This window comes from Crocodylus porosus, unplaced genomic scaffold, assembly GCF_001723895.1.
Source record: "Crocodylus porosus isolate Cpor-Errol unplaced genomic scaffold, CroPor_comp1, whole genome shotgun sequence".
Lineage (NCBI taxonomy): Eukaryota > Metazoa > Chordata > Crocodylia > Crocodylidae > Crocodylus > Crocodylus porosus.
In genome coordinates, this window is record NW_017728918.1 from 2,763,224 (window position 1) to 2,784,097 (window position 20,874).

The 20,874-nt window shown below is 41.9% G+C and overlaps 1 protein-coding gene across 5 annotated transcripts in view; it reads right to left on the reverse strand.

Annotated features, from left to right (window-relative positions):
- The window catches only part of RUNX2 (runt related transcription factor 2), a 292,780-nt gene that overhangs the window by 208,805 nt on the left and 63,101 nt on the right, over positions 1–20,874 (reverse strand). The window lies entirely within an intron of this gene.

Consider the following 20,874-nt stretch of genomic DNA (forward strand, 5'->3'; position numbering starts at 1 on the left):
CAGCCGTGAAAAAAAATGAAATTGTATATAATATATATATATTAAAAAGCATTCAGATGCCCCCCCCCAACACTTTGAAAATCAGCTGGAAAAAAAATATTAATCTTTTGGGTCCCCCAAAAGTCCAGGTTGGGAAGGATAAAGGAGCCGGGGGGGAACCACCGCGATTTTTTTTTTCCCTCTCCCCCACACTTGTCCTAAATGTGGTTTTTGGGAGGCTGGGATTCCTAATGATTAGGTTTTTGTGGTTTATATAGACAAGGCTCTCTGGCTGGGCCGATCATTATGCTGATGAGAGGCAGCAGCACGTGGTGTCTCAGCCCGCAGCTCCCGCCGCCGCCCGCACCGCGCAGCCCGGCGCAAGGGCGCTCCCTCGGCCCGCTGGGCCGCGCGGCTCCCCGCCCGCCTTGCGTTTACCCCCTTAACACTTCGGGGCGAGTCGGTTTGTTATCAAGTCAAAATAAATAAAAGCTCCCCAAAAGAATAGCCTGGTGCCAAAGAAAGGGGTACCCCCCCCCGGGTCTCCCGTAGCCTGAAGCCTAAACCTTGGATGAATGAAACCTATAGCCCTCCCCTCCTCCCCCGGCTAGGCAGGGAAAGAGCCTGGTTTGTTTGCTCCCTTTAAAAAAAAAAAGGGAGAAAAGGAAAGAAAAAGGCTGATCTTATTAAAAGCCATTCCCACACCCAATGGTAAGGGCGGGTGAACGCCTCCCGGGGCAGATAAGGACCTATCAAAGCCTGGCCTTTAATTTCTAAGGCTTTGCTTCGCCTGCCGACTCCCACCTTCCTGGAAGCGGCGGCCCATGCGCTGCCGGGGATGGGGCTGAGCCCCAGGCCCGGGGCCCGGGCGCGGAGCGGCGCGTCCCCGCCCCGCCCGCTGCGGTTCAGCCGCGTCCGCACGTGCGGCCGGGGGCTTCCCCCGCCCCTGCCCCGCTGCACCCCTGCCTCCGCGCGGGGTCTGGCCGTGCAGGAAGCGGCCAGTGCCTGCACGCGGGGCGGGGGGCGCTCCCGCGGGGCCTCTCTTTTCTTTGCCGTGCCTTTTAAATCAAGAAAGGCGCTTTTCTTTCGTTTTTTCTTTCCAGTTCGGTCGCAGGGGAGAGCTCGCGCTCTGCGCACCGCGGGCCGGCCGGGAGGCGGCTCCGGCTCGCCTGCAGGATCCGCGCTTCTGCACTTCTCTCCTCCTCCTGCCCATCTCCCTCCCGGCTCCACATGGCGCGTGGTCCCCCCTCGGAGCTCCCTTTTCTCTCTTTTCCCCCGCTCCGTCCCCTCTCTACACTTCTCAGATATGGAGCCGCCGGAGTTCCTTATTCCTACAGGGAAGTGTCATTATTAGACTTAGCGGCTCCCTTTCCTAGCAAGCCACCCCGATTTCTCTGTGATCCGGGCGGGCCGCAAGGAGAAGTGAGATCGGTTCTCCCAAAAGAGGGATCTGGCGTCATCTACAAGGAGCTGACTCATGTAGACGCCTTTAGCTGAGCATAGCTTCAGCACAGTGAACACCCCCCCCCCCCATGTATAACCATGACTATATATCTATCTATATACAGCTTTACATAGAGAGAGATATCTACCAAAAAACTATTCAAACACAGATAGATAGATAGATATGCATGCATTTAAACAGTTATTTTGGAAGAGTGTATGCTTCCTAGCTCACTTAAAAGTTGTTCTCCAACTATTTATGTTGGTCTAATAAAAGATATCAGATTCACCCAAAGAACCTTGTCTGCTTCCTAACTCCGTTTCTTTAGGGCCCAAGCAGGTTTAGACACTGGGGTGGGGGGGAGATTTGAGCTGGATGACAGGCATCTTGTTTCCAACACACAAGGGTAACTTGACAAGAGGGATTTCCTTTTTTTAAAAAAAACTGACAAAATCATCTTCCTACTTTTTCATGAGTCAAATCGGTAGTTTTACTTTTACCTCTTTACCCACCGCAATAACATCAAAAGTCAATCAGGATAAACTAAGAGACTTATTGGAAGCTCCCAGTGTTGGTTGGCTTAAAATAGTCCATGGTTATTTATAATGTAGAAATGAAATTTTCCACTGAACGCCCTAACAAAGTTTCAGGTATCTGGCACAGTGATTCTCCGTCTCCTTGCAAAAATATCTTTCTTCTGAACATTTATACATTTAACAGGAACTCACTAACGCCTGGAACATATCACATCTGAGAGCACTAGAATTTTATTTAAATAGCTAGGGACACCTTCATAAAACTACTCCTAGCATTTATTGACCTGCATAAAGCCTTCAGCGCTTTTTTTTTAATGTAGTTTATGTAATTATATGCAGAATCTATGGCTATGGCCAGGATTTAGCTGGAAGATATGTGGGGCAAACCTATACTCCAGCCATCCTCAGCTTGTCGTTTTGATAATCTCACGATGGATCACATTGAAAGCTGTTAGGGAGCCTTAGGATTTTAGAGGAAAAAAGCTGGCTTCTTTGGAAATTATGTCAAAAAATCACTTCCAACTTTACCATATAAAAATAAGATTTTACCAGTAATTAATTCAGCTGTGACAGCTGCAGAAGCCCATTTTGATGATCTTTTCACTTTCGCTGTTTTTAAACTTCAACTCATCTTTCTATTATAACTGCAGTACGGGCAAGATTTTTTTGCTAGAAACTAACCTATTTGAAGTGGTTCCCTATCTATTGACTTCTAAACTGGTAAAATATGGGTCCAGCAATCTCTGATCCCATCAAAAGTCTCATGGTGTAAACATCATATGATCAAGGTGAAAAATAATTGGCAAATGTTGAAAGTTTCTGTGCTGGATGATGTTTCCTAAAAATAGTTGTTGATGCTAGGGATTGGAATGTGCTGTCAACATGATACCACTGAGTCTCTTCTAACCATTCTCTCTACGTGTGAATAGCCTTGAAGGAAAATAGAATAAATTAATGTGTTTAACAGGTTTGTTATTGTATCAGATATTTGGAGTGGGAGGATTGTAGCTAGGTCAGCAATTGCTACTATAGTTAAGAGCTTGCCAATATTTTCTTTCCAAATTCCACCTTCCAGGAGCTTCTAACTCACTCATGAAAATGTACATCAAATTGCACTGTGGTGTGAAAGTAGGGTGGTCCTGATCCTTCAGAAATCAATGCCTAGATTTCCACTGGCATCACTGGAAGCATGGTGAGGCCAGGTGTCTCACAGAAGCACTTTGCTCTCCTTTTGGTTACAAGTTGCATACTTGTCCAACTATTCTTGGAATTAAATGTCAGTGGGATACTTACAATTGCATCTGACATTTTTGATGGGTTGTTTACCATGCTGATGAGAACTGTTACAAAAATATATAGACTACTTCAGTCTCTTTATTTTAGCTACCATGTGCCTATCCCACTGATTTATGACCTAAATAAAAGAAAATTCTTTGCATCCAGAAGCTTGCTGTAAGCATTTAATAACTCGGCACCATCCACTGATCTGTATGTAGCATACTATGAAAAAATGAAAGACAGGACTACCTAATCAAGAATTTGTTGACATGAATAGTATTATTGTTATACACAATATTGTCCAGTAGGACAATATTGTTTCCATATTGTCCAGTGAGTCCATATTGTCCATACTGTCCATACTGTCCAATATTGTCCATATTGTCCAGTATTGTCCATATTGTCCAGTGAGGACTGCAAGTTGGGACTCCTCATTTCTGTTTCAGCTTGTTGTCAGGCCTTGGGTACATCACTTAATGTCTCTGTGCTTCATTGTAAAATGGGGATAATAATAATTACCTCACCTCTTGTGAGACTTAAAGAACATTTGCACAGAGCTTTGAAATCCAAAGATGAAAGGTGCTGTGCTAGTGTAAAGTATTATTACTATATTTTTCAACCAGCTAATAATAAACCTGCTGGATCAATAATGAAATGTGTTGTGATCTGACTCCTATTGACTTCTGTACAGCATGCTCTAAAATGAACATAGCCTGAACCATAAATAGAGATCATCACTACAGACTTTTTTTTTCTAAATCATTTATCTCCTGCTGGTTTAAAAATAGATGGTTGCAGACCTAGGTCTTGCTTTTCCCTTAGGCTCTAGTGCCATCTTGGAGTTGCATCTGCTTCAGTGAGGCTTGCAGACCTGGGTGACAATCTTTGTGGTTCCTGATGCAGGATTGTAACTGTAACCATTGCATTAAAATAATGTATCAATGAGAAAGTCTACCCTGTGCTTTTGGTTGGAAAGCAAAGTTTGACCTATGCATTTTAATTAGAGGGATTTCTCATTTTGGTCCATCTTTGTCAAGAAAATCATATATATATATTTTTTTGGACCCTGCAAATCAAAAATTTAATTATGGAGACTTGTTGGGCTCGTCATTATTAAATATAAAACTGACTCTCTCTAACAAACACAGTTTGGCCCCTCTCCATTGAGCCTCCCCACAGTTTAACTGTAAATGAATGGATGATCTTATTGCCACCATGGGTTTTTTTTTTCCTGGAAAGTTCCAGGAAAAGTGGACAAACTATTTTTGAGCTATGACGCCTAAAAAAAATAGGGTTCATATTGCCCCCCTGCCTTTTTTTTCCCCTTCACCATATATAAAAACAGTCTGGTGTAGGATCTTCATAGTTCGTTGACCTCAGCAAAGACTGGTACCCATAGCTAATGAGTGGTAAAGCTGAGAGAAGCATCTACAGTTAAGGTTGTCTGATGCTTGTGGTATAAGACCTGATTTCAGTTGCTTCTAACTTTGCTAAAAGTTAATTGTTTGGGATGACATTTTCCACTGTAGGTGCCTGTCACAGCTCATTTTTCCTCTCCCCTCCACCCCCCAAGTTTTAGTAAAAATAGTTCAGCCACATCAAAGAAGGATGACAGGAAAAAACACATGGGTTTTTAAATGTTAACAACATTTTTACTACAGTTCTGATGCACGTTTTGAAGAAGGGATTGAAATTTTGTTGGGAGAGGATTTACTCTGGGATAAGGGAGTATTTTAGCTATACCCTCAATGAGATTCAACCCAGACTCAGCTGAATTGTAAGTTTTGGGGTTATTTTTAAAATCTTTACTCAGCAGACTTAATGGCTGGCAGCTGAATTCTCCAGAGTCCGTAGGAACATAGGAATTATTAGATTAGATCCAACCCATGGTCATTTTAGTCCAGCGTTCTGTCTCTGACCGTGACCTGCATCAGATGCTTCGGAAGAAGGTATAAGAAACCCCAGAGTTGGCAGATAGGTATGAGATCTGTTGTCCCATAAAGATCTCATCTTAATCCCTAATAGTTTGAAAAATACGATCAGAAAGACTGTCAGCAGTGCTGTTTTCAACTTAGCTTTTCAGAAGTTTATAACTCAACCGTAAAAATTCCTTTCAGGCTGAAAACTGGCATATGATGTCTCAGTTCAGAAGTCAAATGTTATAAAGTTTTGTGTGTGTGTGTGTGTGTGTGTGTGTTTTATTGGACTTTATTTAAAGTTGTAGAACTGGAGAAAATAGAACTTTATTTAGTTTAGACACTTTTCCTATATAGCACTTTAATAACTCAAAAATAGATTTGTGAAAAGGATAGTTTGCAAGCTCTCCGTCTCATATGTTAATCAGCCTATTTAAGGAAACCAAAATAATTAAAATCCTAAATTTGTTAACACTTAACATGCAGATCAAGCTCTCTGCCTCATCTGTCAATCAGCCTATTCAAGGAAACCAAAATACTTTAAATCCTAAATTTGTTAACACTTACAATACAGATGCAAAGCATATTCTCTCTCTGTTGGACTGACATGAAATAATATTAGCTAATAATACAGGGAGCGTGCATGAAGTAATAAGACTATAAACAGTCAGTAGCCCCTAATAAATATTAATTGAACAAATTATCAAAATATGTATTTTAAAACACAAGCCAATCCCACTAGGAGCTCTGATTGAATAAAAGTTTCGGGTTGCACTTAAAAATACTAAGAATACCTCTCCACATCAGTGAGTACTTATTCATATGAGCAGCTTGGCTGATTTTAGTGAGATCATTTATTTCTGTGAATAAGTGCCCACCAAGGTGAGCAAGGGGAGTGGGACAACTGGGCCCGAAGCAGCTACATTTCAAAGCAGTTTCAATGTGCTCTAAATCTGTGTCCAAATTGTTCAAAGCCAAAAGTTTGTGAACAGTTTTTTGTATCCATGTTTCCCTCCTCTACAAACAGCATTGGCTTTGCAAATTCAGTTTCATATGCAAATCTGAGTTTCTGAAAATGTAAAAAAATGTAAAAATCATTCCTGAAATTGCAGAGGCAATTAGGGAGGCCCTTTTCTGCTGCTGGTATCCTTTAGCAAAGAATTATCATCCACTGAATAAATTATTCATATTTAAAAAAAAATGCCTGAATACATACTGACTAGTTAAGGGTCTGTCACATAAAAGGTAGATTTACCTTTTTCAGGTTGTGCAGTACCCCAAGCTGAATGTAGTCCCACTGATTTCAATGGGAGTCTTCACAGAATAAGTACGAGTACGAATGACAGAGACCAGCCTTTATGGATTTGCCCCTTGTGGTTATGCTGTGCAGCCTCTCATCATTTCCACTTCTCTGTGTCTTAGTTGTTGCAGAGTGTTTGTGTGGTCTGATTTAAAAGCACTCTAGTTCTTGGGTCTTTTTAATTGCAAGAAAGTTAAGCTTGGACTGCTTTTGACAGTTTAGGGAAAAGGAATGAAGGGATTAATAGAAAACTCTACTTGCTAAACATCACGTACGTCCTGCCACCTATGATTTTTCTGAAGAACTTTTGTGAGCTGAAGGAAGCAAACAAATCCCTTTCCTGTTAAGAAATCCACATGCTGTATCAGTCATGCTTGTTTGATCACCAGCTGAAGTCCATTAGAAACCTCATGATTGCTATAGCTTTCTATGTGGAAGGTGCTTGGATACCACAGTGCTGGATAGCAGTATGCCTAAAATGGATAGGGAACTGACAGATCAGAAAAACTAAAGCCATTTTTAACATTTACTTATCATGGGCTTCCTGATGGAGTATGACACATCCCTACTGATGCAGAAAAGGAGGAAAAGATGTCCTGTAGCTAATGAGACAGACAATAATTGCAATACAAATTATTTTAATTAATATACGGTCTCCACACAAGGACTTGCATGCCTAGTCACACCTGCAGGCTACAGTGAGTCAGGGCTTTTCATAAAGCTGAAACAGGTAGAGGTAGATCTTAAAGTGCATTGCTAAATACTAACCAAGCCTCCAAACACCCTTATCAGCTAGGTATACATGGTGAAACTGAGGGACAAAACAATTAAGTCACTTTTTTAAAGTCACAAAATAACTTACATCCTGTATTTTATTTTCTGGGCAATGGAATCAAATGTAATTGCTCAAGAGTGGTTCAGATCGGGGGATAGGTATTTGTATGATAGGCTGTTCACAGCACTTAAGGACCATCGCTCTTCTTATTGGGTGCATCTACATGAGATGCTGACTGTGCAGTAGCGTTGTGTGGCAAAAGCCATGCCGAGATGCTACTGCTCAATAGTATTAGACTACTGTGCAGTAGTGTCATTTAAAAGGCATTTGCTGGTGCTACTGTGCAGTAACTGGTAACTGTGCATTTATTTACTACTTGTATAAGCAAATAAGTAAATAAATGTACAATAACCACTACACAGTCGTCTCTCATGTAGATGCTCATCCATTCCCATCCATTTTATACCAGGGTAACCCTACCAACTTCAGTGAAGTCACTTTTGGTTTACATTGATGTAAGAAAAGACTCAGGTCCTTATCCATTAAATCTTTCTCACATACTACCAGTAGATAATAGATTAATTCATGTTCTTCAAGAGAAGGTGTGGAATTCCCAGTGCAGTTCACTATGTTGAAGTGGGGGGGAGGGCACTGAATGTAAAACAAGGAAATGCAGATTTTGGGGTGACTACCTCTTGTCCTCAGCTCACCCCCTTGTATTTCTGCACACATGCTTTATAATGACACTGGGGCTTTGTCTACTCTAGAAAAATTAGCTGTTCTGACAAGGGGTTTCTAAAACTGTTTCCTGCCCCCAAACCCACCTGAAGTAGTGTTGAAAATGATTGCCTGGCCAGTGTGGATGGGGTCAGCCAAGTTCACTGCTTACTGTAGCAAATCATGCTTGACTAAGGCACCTGGGACCACTTGCATAAATAAGGCAAGTAAGATTTGGCTCAGGGTGTATAAACCTGTTTGTTACAATGGGTGTTGAACTCAACTGACCTTGTCCACACTAGTGGGGCAATTGTTTTTAACACCATTTGAACATGCATGGAAGGAGGGCAGGTGTTTCGACATCAGTTGTCAAAAACAGCTCATTTTTTTGCCGTATTTCTGAAATATTTTGCTATTCTGAAATATTTTGCTATTCTGAAATATCAGCAATATTAAAGGCACAACTTTTTGAACTTGTTAAGTGTTAAGTCTGCAATATCAGCATCAATTATACATTTCCATGCCTTAATACACTCACAGTATGTCAAGTGATTAACAATTGTTAGGTTTTTTAATTACAGTATGATCTAGTACCCACATAACTATTATATGCAAGGAAGCAAGCCAAGCAGCAAGTTCTGCAATGTCTTTTTAAGTATTCAGTCAAAAGTTATTACTGCAGGAACTACTGAAAATCTATAGCCTCTGTTATACTGGAGATTAGAGATGAGATGATCACCAATTTAATTTACTAGTTAGCATATGATGATGATTATTGTAATTTATGTGGTCTAATCCTGCAGTCTGTCAATGTATTTAACTAGGAGTTCTTACTAAGAAAAGGCTGAAGAAGCAGATGATTTGCCACACTATGTTGGACCACTGCTCCTCCATTGATGCATTTATCTTTTCAGCAATCCATAGATCATCACAGATAGCCTCACAAAAGGGCTTAAGTGGTGCTGAGGGATGCTCAGTTTCACAGTGGCTAACATTTAGGCACCTGGCTCCAAGGAGAGAGTCTGTAGCCCTCAGTTAGTGTCTGAGTTCCCTATACAGTGCATGAGGAGGCTAAGGTGTTTTAGCACTGGATTCAAGGGAAACACTGGGTTGACTGGGGAGCTGCCTACATTATAGCCCAAGGATTAGAGCTACAGAGCCATGCTGCTACTTATTCTTTCTCTCTTTCTTGCCCCAAGAGTTTTGTATTGTTTTATAACAAATGATATAGTTTTAAGAGGAAGGTTAGAGAATGCCCCCCTCTTCCCAACCAGCTCATAGTTTGGCTTTAGGGCACTCGCCTAGCAGGTAAGATATGTGTGTTTGAACCCCTTCAGACTAAAAATAGTTAGAACCTGGGTCTTCTATTTCTTAGGACAAGTATTCTGACCACTGAATTTTTGTATAATGTGGGTAGGGGGTGAAGCACCACCACTTCTTCCAGCTGTGTTTTGGATGAAAGTGGCCAGGGTTGCTCTGTTTCGTGGAGACCTCCGCTATGTCAGAATGTGGTTCGATATGTTTAGAGAATGTCTTATCGGATCAGGCTCCTCAGGCAACTGAGGTAGAGAAGACCTAGCAGGAGGACTACAAACCACTTTTGGAATGAGATGGACACTGAGCTGCTCTCCTTTACTAGAAGAAATGCATATCTGGATATGTGCAGTAGTAGTGCTGTAGGTGCTTATTGGCAAAAACAAAGGCACCTATGGATGGTTGATGCTGGATGCTGTGGATGCACTAAATGGGCTGGACAGGGGTTTTGAGGATCTTCCTCCAGGATTTAAGAGGCTAAATTCTACTTGTGTCCTATTTTGCATGCCTATATCCCTTTGTTGATCTGGACCTAAGTGATCATGTTCATGTCTAGTGTGATGCTCTGTCCGCTGTTCCTGCACCCATCAGATTTGTTCCTCATCTTCATGCTTGTCTTTCTTCTTTTTCTTTCCACTTCTGTCTCCTGCTCTTTCTATGTTCTTTTCTTCCCCTCCCTTCCCTGCTCTCATTGTTTTTTCTATCCTATTTATTGTTTGTGGCCACAATGTGCTAGGCACTACATACACGCACATGCTTGCACACACATAGTCTCTGCAAACAAGAACTATCATTTAAGATAGGCAACATAAAAAGGGTGTGTATGGGATACAATCTCACTGTGTACAGTTTTTGTGTCAAATGCATTTTTTTATGTACACTGAAGTTTGGTTTTATTTACGAAATAAATAAATTCTAGTTAGAAACCTGGACCCTCATCTCATCCATTAGTAGTTGGTTAATTTTTTGCAAGTACCATGGGGGGGAAAAATGATCATGAGAGGTGTTTTTCCCCGTTTTTGTATTAATTGTGGAAGTTGTGGGAAAACTAGACAAGCATAAGACGAAGGAGGTATTCAATGAAATTGTAAGGCAACTTTTTTTAAAAACTGATAAAGAAGATTAAATTCTTATATATATATAATGCACAATTAACTTCTGAAACTAACTATTGTAAAATCTAATTGTGGCCAGGAATTAAGGCTTACTTAATCCCTGCCCTGCTTTCTGCGTAATTATTAAAGACTATATAAAGCCTTATGGTTCACAGCATAATTTAGATACCAATTGATGAAGAAACTTCTGGGATGGCAGATGTTATACTCTATACCTGTCAGTAGACTACTCCTGTCCTTACTGGAGTCTCTGCTCCATGCTGTACTCACCAAAGTAGTACCATGCCCTTATTGCACACATTTTTTCACTCCCTCATACCAGATACCCATATAAATAAATAAGCCTTATACTAAGCCATGAAAATCAAAAGGCTCTGAGGCATCAAAATCAAAAGGCTCTGAGGCATCATAGGCACTGAGATGCTCTATGATAAGCATGGAATAAATGTCTAGATTATTTAGAAAGGAGAGAGAAACAGGAAAGGACATTTTCTAGGATAAAGAATTCTCCATTTGAAATGCCATAGTAATAGTCCTATATATTTAAATATAGACAGGGGCAGCAGAAGTTCTTCTGACTGGTTTTACCTGCTACATTGATTCATGAGAAAGGAAGATACTTCATGTCACAGATGTCAAAGATAGGATTTGATAGTTTAAAATCACCATCATCTTTTCATAATTGTAAAGTAATATTTGATGTAATGTAATTTGTATAAGAATATTTTTAAATGTCTATTTCCATACCATCAAGATGCTGAATTGAAACTGGCAGGATGGAAATTAGGGAGAAGGAGAAGGAGAGAAATAAAATGTATCCCACTTGGTTTGCTTGTCATATAAATGATCAAAGGTCCACATACGAGGAATACCTTGTAAATAAAAGGAAGACTATTTAGAAAGGATGGAAGAACATTCCTAGGAGCTTTACTAAAGGTAGTGCTTTATATCCAAAAGAAAGAAAGAAATGTACAATTTTACCCTCACATTTAAAGTAGGTCATACCACTTTCCTGTGTGTTACAGATCATGGATTCCTTTCCACTTAGTGCAAAAATCTAAACATAAGGGACAAGCTCTTTTCTTAGCTACACATGCACAACTCCTAATGAAGTCAAAAAGAGCTGTGTTCATACATATAGTGGTAGAATTTGACACTACATATCTAAACACTGAACTTGAGAAACTTGCATCTCAGGACTAAATATAATTGTGTTCATAATTAATATCTAATGCACGCAGAACACTACTGGACACCAAAACTAGAAAATGAAATATCTGGCGGTTGAAACCATAAACGCAGGATTCTGCCTGCCCTGGGTGGTCAAGCAGTATTAATTTGTTGCAGGACATTGAGGAAATTAAATCCTTCACAACCTGTGGTTGATGTTATTTACTCTGCAGTCTAGGAGTAATTTGATGCAACTCCTTGGCACTCATCCTGTACTTCTAAAAATTTACTGTTTTGAATGTGCCTAATTCTAGCAGCTTTCATGATACTGATATGCAGGCCAGAAGGAGGTCACAAGACTTCATATGCCTCTCTGCTTCTGACTAGGGATGAGAGGGGCAAGATCTGAGTCCTGTGATTTACTCTTCCCTACCTGTCAAAGGCCCCTGTCAAGAGTTCACATCAATCCAGATGTGTGATTTGGGAATGTGTAGGACTAAGGGTTCTCTGTGCCAAACCCTAATCCCAAACACGTACCTGGTTAACGCTGCTGGTTCAGACGTGTGTAGATTTTATGAAATTACACAATGCTTTAATTTTTAGATCAGATGTATCTATGTTACTTGGAAAAATAATAGCTAATTACCCAATCACCTGAATTTATCCTGTTAATAAAAGAATAGCTCTGCTTTTGGCTGGTTCTTGCTGCCCCTGCTTAAGTGCCTATTCCAGGCTGTTCCTTGATCCTTAATTGAAGGGGTCTGCTGTTGCCTAAGTCTGCTTTCAGTTGCCAGACATAGATGACTACAGTACTTCAGTGTTTCTCTAGTTCTAGCTCCAAATCAACATCCATGAGCATTTACGGTGATTGTACAACTGGTTTTAGTTTCTAGTGTTTGAGGTATCCCAATAGGGGCCCTTTTGCTAACCATAGAGATCAGCCTAGAGTAGGGATAGGCAAACTTTTCTGTCTGTGGGCTGGAATAACCCGTCCCCTGCCAGAGGTGCGTGGGCGCTAGTCCCTGCTGCTGCTTCTTGCTAGCGTCAAGGGGAGAATATCTGCAGCCGGTGCTTGTCCCCATAGTGGCATGCGGAGACTGACCACAGCCAAAGCCCCATATCACCAAATGCAGCTGAAGCCCCATGTCCATGGGCTAGATCTGGCCATGGGCCATAGTTTGTCAATCCTAGTCCTATCAAATCCCAAACACAGAGGTCCAGCCTAAGCATGTTACACTGCTTCCCAAATCAGGATCTTTTTGGTATTGGCTGGGACTACTAGTAATTCAGGGAACAGGAAATAAGAGATGGAAATAAGAGCTGCCACAGGTGTAATGTGGGGCAAATCAGAGCAAGTAAGGCCTTATTTATACTTGGTATTCATCCATTAGTATAGGTGCATGGATACAAACAAAAAAGATACAATGTACAGAGGATGTTCAGTTGGTGCAAAACACCATTATGCCCTGGCATTGTTACTTTGGTTGTTAGACACTGGTAGCTGAATTAGTGCTCACTCCAAGGACTTACTTCAGATTAAAGGTATATGCCTTTTCCTCACTGATGCATAAAGCCTGAACTAAACAGAAACTATGGTTGTATATCCAGGGCACTGAACTGGTCTCAACGACAGAGGCACAGGCAGCTCGGTGGGGAAAGCAGCAGGAGGTAGCGCACGGACAATGGCTCTCTCTGCAAGTCGCTTTTGCTTCCAGCTGCAGTGGATTCCTCGAGATCTGTGTAACCATTTGGAAATACCACTGCAACTTGCAATAAGTATATTCCTTGTTTAAGTCTGTTTTTATGGCCTGTGGGCCTAGTAAAGAGAGGGTGTTAGGCTGCATGTAACATGATTATTACAAATTGTGTCTAGAGCATAACTGGCTTACATAACATAACCTGTTCTATCTTAATAATAAGTTATGCTACCTAGTGCGGGGTCTCCAAATCCTTAGATTTCAGCCAGTGGTAGTTCATATCCTTTATTCCTTTTTGGCACAAAATACATCATTATTTTCATAATGTGTTTGTCTACTCTCCTGCTTTTATCCATATGCGCAGGGAGGGAATGAGAGTTGGCAACTGCATACTTAACTATTCTATTGTAGAGTACTCTTTAATCAGCACCCTAATAAACAGCATACCCAATTAATTGGGACAATTGCCAAGGAAAAAATTTAGTTCAGTGCACTTCCCTGGCTGTAAGGATAAAAAGCATGCTTACAATTTTCTGCAAGCTCAGTTGTACTAGTTAACAGGTGTGATCTGGTGTTTGTTGGTATATGTCTCTTCCTGTGCAGCTCTTTTTCCTTTAGGCAGGTTTTCTGTTCTTTTGAACTGCCACAATAATAAAAATATCCCTTACTGTAGTTGTTCACAATGGTTTAACATGTTGTCTGTTATTTTTCAAATAAATCAGTGGAACAGGAGTGGTTTTAACTGTAGGAGCCTGTGATAGTTAAGGTGATTACTTAATGAACATGTTTTTTTTTTAAGTTAGGCTATTAGTGAAGAGGACCTGACTTTATTTTGGAATGCATGATTTTTTTATAAAGACGCATATGTGAACATTTCTGCTGCAGCCTGCTAGAGCTACCTTTAGTACTGCATAGAGGTCCCTCTCAATTTAAAAATAGTGCTTTTGTGATAAGAGAAATCAGTCCCTAAAAGAATAACCTAGCACCTGAAACTGATACCTGCTACCATTTATTGGGTATGCCAGTGACATAATTTGGACACCTTTTGCCAGAAAATTAAATAAAATTGAATACAGAAAACCTCTCTAATCCCCACATTCCTCCCAGATAGTTTCTATGGAGACTGCAAAGCATTAGTGAAAGCAAACAAAGTTACAGAAAAGGAGGTGGTGGTAGTAGAGGGGAACCTTGACGCAGCATTTAAAAAATGAGGATTGTCATGGATCAGCAAAGGGTAGAAGTGTTTATGTCATTAAAGGAGGGCATCATTGGTGGGTCATCTGAAACGAATTGCCTTTGTTGGCATTTGTTCTGACTTGTTGGCTGGAGGAAAAGCAACTGCTCTGTCCCATTGCAGTTGGTTCCTTATTACTTGTGGTGCCTGCAGGGGCTCCAGCTCTTCTTCAGATCCTGGAGGATTTATTTATTTTTTTAATTACATGATCCAGACACTTTCTTTTCTAAAATAATTTGTTAAAAAAGATTTTCCCTTAGAATGTACAAATTCTCTTTGTGCTAGTACATCTCTCCTGAAGTTATTGTGCCAAAGGCATGCAAACGTCTAGAGTAACAATGGTTCATTTTCTTTTAATGACTCTGTCGAAAGGATGGAGACATTTTTGTGGTGTGATGAATTCACTCGGTCTCCCATTGTGTTTTCCCCACATGCTTTGGAAACTCTCTCTCTTTCACTGAGAAGCAGTGGCCATCCACTTCGGCAAGAGCTTTATTATTTTATATTCATTGCTTTTAAATGACACCCCAGCAGTACTGAACTTCTGGGATAATTGATGTAAATTATATGATCTGTAGGGGGAAATAAAATCTTTTTATGTTCTGCAGAGAAATAAAAGTGAAAACAAATGACAGAAGAAAATCAGGCCCACTCAAAAGTGAAACTTTGTATGCATTATGGCTTGAGCAGACTCTAGCTTTTGAAAGTGCTGAGACAGTACATTATGACCTAAGTATCTAAAAGGTGATCTGCAAAGGGAAAAATAATTTCATTTGTGCCTTTTTGGGGGTCTTGTCATGCATAAAAAAGCCTTTCTATCACCCTTCTCCCCACCAGTAAATTGAGTAAGTACTTGGACATATTGTGTAGGGAGCAGGAGCTATCATTTTATTAACTGCTCAAGCATCCATTGAAATATAAAACTGAGCATGATCTTCACTGTCTTAGGCAACAATGTCCTATCGAGCCACGCAAATTCTGTTCCTACTTCCATGAAATGGAGATCACAATTGGCGCATGTTAGCCTAGCCATTTTCATACTAAGATTAACTCATTTAATTTGTATAAGTACTACCATACTGATAACACAATATTTTTGTGGCTGTTTTTGTAGCTTAGAAGGATCAGGAATATTAAGCCTTGCTTTCTCTGTTTTCTTAAAAGATTAATTGCAAGCCAATAGACCTATAGTGAGAATGGGAGAAGGACCGTGCAGCAGAATCTTTGCCTGAAGTCCTGATTTAGTTGGATCTGTGCAGGTATTATACAATTTAATGGCAGGGATGAACAGTCGTGTTCAATAGCTCAAGGGTGCTGGCAATCTTGCTATTGAAGATCCAGTCCTAACTCCTTGGGTTAGTCTGGCTGAGTGATTTACCTTGATGATATCAATGCTTGGGCTGTTTTCAGCTCTACTTCTACAATCAAAGATTACAGTAGAAATCACAAGAGCTGCCTTGAATGTTTGGTAAGCTGGAGGTGAGTTGCAACATCTCTCAGTTTCCCCAACATGATTTTGGTAAATGGAAAGAAAAAAGGACAGAAGGCAGGAAAGACCTCAGGAAGGGGCAAATAGAAGGGTTTGTGTTGGAGGCAGTAGAATATTTATTTGGGGTCACAGTGGGAAGCCAAAGTGGGGAAAAAAGCAGGGGAAGCATGAAGGAGCAAAGGGAGAAATATGTAACATTAATTCAAGATGACTTTCAAACAAGTCAGAATTCAGGTAGCCCATGGAGAGTTAATTCTAGAGAATATTAGGAAATCCCTACATTTGTCTCTTGCCCGTGGGCAAAAATAATGTAAAATTTATCACAGTGCATCCATAATTGTACAGTTACTCTCATACTGGCAAACTTTTTGTACATGATGGCAACTGTGCAGGAGTGTGAGTTGAACAGGTGTTAACATAAGTGAAACTAAAAGACTGACAGATTGTAAATTTATAGACTGTTTGACTAAAAATGTTGTTAAGTTACAATTCTATGCAAGTTTTCAAACATTGCTAATGGGTGGGGTTTTTTGCTACATATCCTAAAGAAGGAAGAAAAGACACAGACATAACTACTTTCTTATTTCTCCTTTGCTGGTCACATCTAATAATTCCCATTTATAGACTTTGCACAGGATTATAGAATGATAGGAAGAATTCGGTACTTATTTGTATCCATAGCAGGGGCATATATCACAAGCTATTGGGGATGGTACACAGCCCCTCCCAAATAACTCCTGTTCATAGAATCATAGGGCGCATCTACATGACATGTTTACTGGAGAGGAGACTAATTAGCACCGCAATAAACATCTTGTGTCTACACATGTGGCCCTATTAGGCTGGAGTAAACTAATTAACTCTGTAGCAGATAGTGTTTGTAACTATAAATACTATCCTGCTACAAAGTTATTTACTCCACACCAGTGCACATGCAGATACTCATTTGGCTGGCTGTGGCATGAGGGTGCAGGGGCTGCCCGCTAGTTAGCCCTGCACAGGAGCACCGCAGCACATTGAGCTGGGTCAGAGCAGCTCCAGGCTGGCAGGCTGACCATCTGTGCCCCCTGCTAGTCAGGGCTGTTCTGACATGGCTCAATGTGCTGCAGACACAGGCGCACATGTAAATCTGGTGCCTGAGAGCAATAAACACTAGAGCAATACGTGCTAGAGTTTATTGCTTTGCCTTCATAGTACGTGTAGATGTGCTTATAGAAAAGTAGGGCTAGAAGGGACCTCCAGAAGTCATCCAGTCCGATCTCTTCCTGAGGCAGGGTCGTCTCTATCCAGTCATTCTACACAAACCGAATATCTAACCTATTAGCAAAACTGCACAGTCAACCCTGACACAACGACAGGACATAGCACCCTAACTTAGTTATTACAAGTGCTGCCAGGGACCACAACAGCCTATGTTCTGCTGTGGCAAAGGCTGTTAAAATACTGTAGAGATCTTAGGAAGAGGCCCACACCTTCCATTACAGAGGAACGCAAAACCCCACACAGTCCATACCAGTCTGACCATGGGATAAAATTCCTCCCTGATCCCAAATATGGCAAGTCAGCATCTTAGAGATCTGTTCCCTGTTTCAGAAAAAAATGTGAAGGAACATAAATAAATTCATAGAGGAACAGCCAAGATTATTTGTGGATGCAGAGGAGAAGGTAGAGGATGGTATTATAAGGAAAGATTAAGAGAGCACTAAAATTGACTAATTATCATGAGTGATGCCTTCCCTCAGTGGTCACAGCATGCAAGTATTAGGAAAAGGCAGATCCCAAGGATGGAGTGCAATAAATGGAATGAAACCTAGACGGAAAATTTAGAACTTGCCTGCATTCAAAAATATTATGAGAGAGACGAGATTTTATTGGGAGTGCTATCTTTTATTGGACAAACTGTATAGATGGCATAATTAGACAAAGCATCCTTCTCAGAGATAACATGTAAGTGTTGATAGTGGGTGAAGGGGAGGCCACAACTCTGTGCTGCCACCCCTGCCCCTGCCCCTGCCCACTGCTGCCAAGCTCTGGCTCCAGCTGGGCTGCAGCCCCTTTCTCCCGTCAGCGCAGAAACCGCACCACTGCCTTTGCTGCCAGTATCCCTGCTGCTGCTGGGCCCTGGCTGTGGCTGGGCTTATCTCTATACCATCATCAGGGTATTCTGGGGAAGCACGTGCCCCCCACCCATGCATTGCTTATGATCCTTTTTCAGGTCAAAAGTATTAACACTTCAAGCTACACCATTGTGGACTAATCGAGTGGTTGTCAACCTTGTTAGACTCAAGGGGTGGGTCCAGGCGAGTACGCATGTCAGGTTGCCAACCCTCCAGGATTGCCCTGGACTCTCGAGGAATTAAATATATAAATCTCCAGGAGACTGCTGAGAGTCTCCTGGGAGATAAATGATAGCGCATTCATTAAAATAAATATTAAATGTTGAATATGATTTATACAGTAGTCCACTGGGTTTTTAAAATGTAATAGTAATGTTCATTTACCTTCTTGATGTAAAGTCCTTAATGTCATTATATCATGTGATGAAACCTCCTGGAATAGATTCAAGCAGAGTTGGCAACCCTACATGCCTGTGCAGTATGCAATGCCACAGACCCATCTGCGGCACTGCACACTGCTTGTGCCGCACATGCAGGTGTTCCCCATGGTGCTAATTTGAACTGTGTGTGTGTGGGGGAGGGCAGCGGGGGCGCGGGGATCCTGATGTCAAAAAAACCTGATCCTGAAAAAAGTGGGGTGGCAGCCTGCACTGTCTGAAACAGAAGCCTGACCGGCTGGAGCCACACTCTGACAGCTGCCCAGACTCCCTGCTGCCAGATTGCTACCGCTGGAGCCCTGGGAGGCCCCCAGGAACCCAGGTAAGGGTGCTAGGGCCAGCCCAGGTGCTGGCTTCAGCCTTTCCTACCCCATCTGGGGCAACTTGCCACGTGCCAGAGCACACATGTACTGGCATTCTCCAGGGACAGGTAGCAGTGGCACATATTGTGCTGCTGCTATTTATTCCTGGGATAAAACAGATGCACGCTTGTCTGGACGCACCCAAAGTGTTCCTTGCAAGACTCAAGGTACCCTTCACTAGACTCGAGGAATCCCTTAGAAAATGTCAGCTCTTAGTTTTCACTCATTTATTGGCTACGAAAAATAATAGAGCAGTTCTTTCATTGCAAAGCACTCAGACCCCAACCAGTCAGAAGCCTTTTAACATTATGGATGCCTATTTGAAATCTCTGGGTTTACCTTGTGAATTATGTTTGCATACCTCACAGTACTAACATGGCACTCTGCAGCACCCCGAAAGGATCTCAGGACACCCCCAGGTGGCAGAACACCCTGGTTGAGATCTCTGGTCTAACCCCTTATTGTGGGCATCTTTAAGAGGTTAGAAGGGCACTTAGTACAATAGAAGGCTCAATAAAAAGCTCAGATTGATCCATTCCCCTGGGTCTGAGCTTTTGTGTGTCACCCGCAAGAGCTATTGCCTAACTAACATAGCAGGGAAGCTTTACAATATTAATCCACTATGTGGGTTGTCTGTTCTCTAGCTCTTGGGGGTTGGGGCATTGGGGAAGGCGGCGAATCTAAATTTTGCCCACGTTTCAGAGGTTGCTTGCTTCAACTTGCTTTGTCACAGGGGTGTTGCCGCTGGTTGGTCGCTGGCACTACGCTGTCCCACATGCAGCTGCTTCTGTCAGAGGTGAGGCACGGACTCCTGCCAGAGCCACCTGCAGCGCCCTGCTTCCCGCAGGTTGGCCTAGGTGACCTCCACAGGCCCCTTCCCGAACGCTGTGTCCCCTGGTTCCCACACAGGATTTTAAGAAGAGGCTGCCTCTTTTCAGGCATTGCAGGTCTTGATGGGTAGCTGGGAAGGGGTCGAGGAGGCTCTGATCCCCTGCAAGTCTAGGTGACTTAAAAGGCGGCTGCTGGGCCTGCAACCCTGCTGTTTGGGCTGAACTGTCCAAATAATTTAGGCACCCAAAATAGTTGGCCATTTGTACTTTCATAGACTAAATAAGATACAGACATTGATATTATATATAATGTGACAAAGCCAAGCAGAAGTCAGGCAGTATCTGATGAAAGCAAACAGAAGTCAGGCAGCATCTGAAGAAGTGAACTTGGGTTCACCTGCATTAGTCGAGCGATAGCAATGAGCCGAGGGCTCACTTGCTCTGGTGGTGACTCACTCAAAGCTCGGGCCCACGGTGATGCAAGGGTGGATGGATGGAGTCTGAAGCGTGTGAAGGAGGGTGCCGCATGGTTTACTGCGTGCCCACAGGGCTGCTATTTAGAGATGGGGATGGGTTTGAATTGCACTTTGACTTATGGGTGGGTCTGCAAAAAAAAATTGGGCTGCCCATCATGCTGTCCTCATAAAATCAGACACCACCCAGGTTATGGTTTTCAAATCTTATAGGGGGGCTTTCATCTATTACGGGGGGCTTCAGCTCCCCTGTAATTCAAACCCTGCTGGGGGACCGACCAGTTCCGAACCCTCGGTCGTTTCCTGTATACGTGCACGTGCGTGTGCACACGCGCTGCATGTAACTACTGCCATATATAACAGTAACGTCTGTAGTGAGAGAGAAGTGGCGAGCCCTGTTAGTTTGAAGCCAGGTAGAAAGTCCGGCAGCGTCTGAGGTGGTGAACTCGGGTTCACAAGAGCTTGCTATATCCATCCATACACCATGTATGTGGTGTGGGTGTGTACATATTTCATATATGTGCGTGTGTATATAGCGTGTTTCTATATAGACTATATATACAGTGATGTGTATAGTGTGATATATGTATAGTGTATGTATACAGTGCCTGTGTATATGTATATATAAAATGTGTGAGAGTCTGTGTTTATGGTATGTGTGTATATAATACACCGTGAGTTATAATCACAC